Source organism: Octopus bimaculoides, chromosome 26, assembly GCF_001194135.2.
Source record: "Octopus bimaculoides isolate UCB-OBI-ISO-001 chromosome 26, ASM119413v2, whole genome shotgun sequence".
Classification (NCBI taxonomy): Eukaryota; Metazoa; Mollusca; class Cephalopoda; order Octopoda; family Octopodidae; genus Octopus; species Octopus bimaculoides.
Genome location: NC_069006.1, coordinates 12,509,366 through 12,513,469, shown reverse-complemented (window position 1 = coordinate 12,513,469; position 4,104 = coordinate 12,509,366). Strand labels below are relative to the sequence as shown.

General features: G+C 38.8%; 1 protein-coding gene across 1 annotated transcript in view; it reads right to left on the bottom strand.

Annotated features, from left to right (window-relative positions):
* The window catches only part of LOC106880529 (neprilysin-1), a 69,673-nt gene that overhangs the window by 24,122 nt on the left and 41,447 nt on the right, over positions 1-4,104 (bottom strand). The window lies entirely within an intron of this gene.

Sequence of the window (4,104 nt, the reverse complement as noted above, 5' to 3'; positions counted from 1 at the left end):
GGGGGGGGGGGGTCACTAATAAAATTTTAGTTGAAGGTAATAACTATAAAATTGTAATTTGAGTGGTTACTAATAAAATATTAGTCCAAGAGATGACCTGTGGAATATTAGTCCAAGGAGTTACCTTTATAATACAGCTGTTCTCTTTTCTTTAAGGGCATGTCACTTCTGGAGAGTTCTTGGTTCTTGAGATTATCTCCTCTTGTGATTCAGAGTTGGTCACAATCACCACAAGGTATTTGCTTACTCTTTATTTTTCTCTTAAAGGGGAGGTAATTTCAGTATGTTAAGAATTTATGTTGTATCTATCTGTCCGTCTGTCTGTCTTCTACTCTCTCTTTCTCTCTCTCAGCGTGTGTGTGTTTGTGTGTGTATATATACATATATAAAGTTTTCAGAAAGATTGAAGAAAAGTACATCAGTTATAGAGCTGAAACAAACATTGGTTAAAGAGTAGATAAACCCAGATAAGTTTGTCATTGATAATTTAATCAAATCCATCCCAAACTGGGTGAAAGCCGTGATATTAGGAAGGCCTATAAAATTCTGAGACAAATTTCTATTTATATCGGATCAGATTTCATTAAGTTATTAGGAACAAAATTGACATTGCTTTTTATTATTACCCTGACTATAAAATGATTGCAGGTCAGTGCCTATAAATTTGTGAGTTTGTGTGTGTGTGTATTTGTATATATACACACACACAAACAGATATATATATATATATATATATATATATATATGGGGTGTGATGGGTAAATTGTTGCCATTTGATATTTCTAATTTCGCACATATGCATTGTTTGTTTTTGACTTTGTTAACTACACAGTATAGTAGGGTCAGTTGGGCACCGTCTGTGAGAAAAACAGCACCATGATGCATTTCACTCTGCCAGAAATTTGGAAACTACATGCTGTACTGCTTGGCATTTGTACCAGAAACTCCAACACAAACATTTCAGACTGTTTGGGTGTCAATCTGAGGACAGTGGAAAGGATTCAAAAAGAGTTGGATAAGTCTAATGGTGATTACGAAGGTATGGCAGATCGGATAAGAAAAGAACTCCTGAATTTGTTGAACGATCCCTCCAAGTCAGTTAGGACTATCGCCAAAGACATGGGAGTGTCTGAGTTTCTTATCAGGCAGGCAGTGAATGAAGACTTTCGGTATTGCTCATACAAGATGAGAAAGGGCCAATTTTTATCCCAAGCCATCAAAGATGAGGAAAGACCATGCTATGAAGCTTTTGAAGAAACTCTAGCATCTCCTCCAGCCAAACATGCTTTGGTTTTTTTCTCAGATGAGAGAAACTTCTGCTAGGATCAGATGGTGAACACACAGAACAACTGTTGGCTTGCTGTGTCCCCAAAATATGTACCAAGAGGGATAAAAATAAAACATCCAGTCAACATCATGGTGTTTGGAGTGATCACTAGTGATGGCGATGTTATTCCTCCATTCATCTTACCACATGGACTCAGACTCAACACGGAGACCTACATTAAGTACCTGGAGGAGGTAGTGCTGCTCTGGGTTAAGAGGGTGGTTGCTGGAAGACCCTATGTCTGCCAACAGGACTCTGCACCATGCCACACAAGCAGGAGAACCCAGGAATGGCTATCAGACAATTTTTGTGACCACATAACCCCTAACATCTGGCCACCCAGCTCCCCAGACTGCAACCCCCTTGATTAGTATGTGTGGAGCACAGTTGAGTGAGAAACCAACAAAACTCCTTGTAACTTCAAAGATGAACTGAGGGCAAGGATTATGGCAGCATTCACCAACTTACGAGGAGACCATCCAGAAGAGTTGCAGATTCCGTAGTCATCTGGAGGCCATGGTTGAAGCCAACGGCGGTTTTATTGAATATATTTAGTCTTTAATATTTCAAGATATTTTTATGTAATTTTGGTAAATATATCTGTTAAAATGAGATGTCAGTGTTTTTTTCATTTTTGCATAATTTAGACAACAGATTATTTACCACACCCTGTGTATATATATATAATAAGCTTTATTATTGAATTCCAGAACAGACTGATATATATATATATATATATATCATTGTTAGTATAATCTGTAGCAAATTATATTCCTCTTACCATTTTCTACTCTAAATTACTTGTTAAAGAACCTCTATAGCATAATTATTATTATTAGTATTGGCTTTGGGAAACCATTAAGATACCATATATATATACTTATATAGGAATAATTATATAATGTATTATTATATAATATATTAATATATTCACTAAATTATTATACAAAGTAAAGGCATGTGACCGAGTGGTTAGGTCTGTTGCACTCACAATTGCTAGATCATTTGTTTGATTCCTAGACTGAGCTGTGGGTTTTGTTCTTGAGCAAAACACTTCATTTCACATTGCTCTGGTTCACTCAGCTGTAAAAAGGTAACCTTGCAACAAACTAGCCTTCTGATGAGGGGGAATGTTGGCCTGCTTGCCTACCCAGTGGGGTAACATCATTCAAAAGCTAAAACAATGTGAAATGCATTGTGACCAGCAATGTATAACAACGTCTGATAGTCTGGTCAATCATGTCGTTATACAATGTACAGTAGGTGTCACCAGCACTGCTAATTATTCTACCGTTTCTCCAACAAATGAGACACTTAGACATACATATATATATATATATATATAATAAAGATTAGAATGCATGAAACTTGTGAAGACCTGTTGGGGCAAGCGAAAGCGAAATCGTGATGGCACCTGTGCCCAGCATCGCCTTCCTGGCACTTGTGCCGGTGGCATGTGTAAAGACATTCGAGCGAGATCGTGCCAGTGCCATTGAACTGGCTCCTGTGCAGGTAGCACGTAAATTACACCATTTTGAGCGTGGCCGTTGCCAGTACCACCTGACTGGCCATCGTGCCAGTGGCAGGTAAAAGCACCCACTACAGTCTCGGAGTGGTTGGCGTTAGGAAGGGCATCCAGCTGTAGAAACTCTGCCAAATCAGATTGGAGCCTGGTGTAGCCATCTGGTTCACCAGTCCCCAGTCAAATCGTCCAACCCATGCTAGCATGGAAAGCGGATGTTAAACGATGACGATGATGATGATGATGATGATGTAATTTGCATAATTTAAACAAAAATGAGCTATGAACAATAACTCAGAATAGCTCGTAGCATGCAGTTGAATGACAAAAATGAATAAATGTATATTAAACACTTTTATTAGTTTCTGTTGACCAAACACACAGAGAAAGCTTTGATTAACTATGATGTCCCACACACTGGGACTGAACTTGAAACCATGATTTTTTTAAAGTGAATTTCTCAACCACACAGTCATATCTCTGGTTATATATATATATATATATATATAATCATCATCATCATCCACATTCCCTCCTGATATGGATTGGACAGTCCTACAGGACCTGGTGAACCAGAGGACTGCACCAAGTTTCAAAGTCTGCTTTTGATACTCTTCCTGGTGCCAACTGCTTTTCAGAGTGGACTGGGTGCATTTTATGTGATACTGACTCTAGTGAGGTCAGCACAAACCTCAACCCTGAGTGCACGACATCCTATAGCAGAAACAGCTGTAAAGCTAATGAAGTTCATGATGTAATTTCCTGTTCTTTTGTCATTTATTTAACTTCCATATATTTATATATAGTGTAATGACCATTGTTCATCTCTCTTTCTCTCTCTCTTTCTATATATATATATATATGTGTGTGTGTGTGTGTGTGTGTGTGTGTGTGTGCCTCATGGAGGCAAAGTGGTCAAGCTCCTTTTGAGTGTTGGGCCTCATGGAGGCAATGACCAAGACCTTTAGCATTATGTTGGGCTTGAGAAAAAGATCCATCAAGCTGAACAAAATTGCAGTCATGGCAGATACTGGTGTCACGTAAATGGCACCTGTGCTGGTGGCATGTAAAAGCACTCATTACACTCCCAGAGTGGTTGGTGTTAGGAAGGGCATCCAGCCGTAGAAACCATGCCAAATCAGACTGGATCCTGGCACAGCCTTCCAGCCTTCCAGCCCAGTCAAACCATCCAACCCATGCCAGCATGGACAACGGACATTAAATGATGATGATGATTATATATATATATATATAT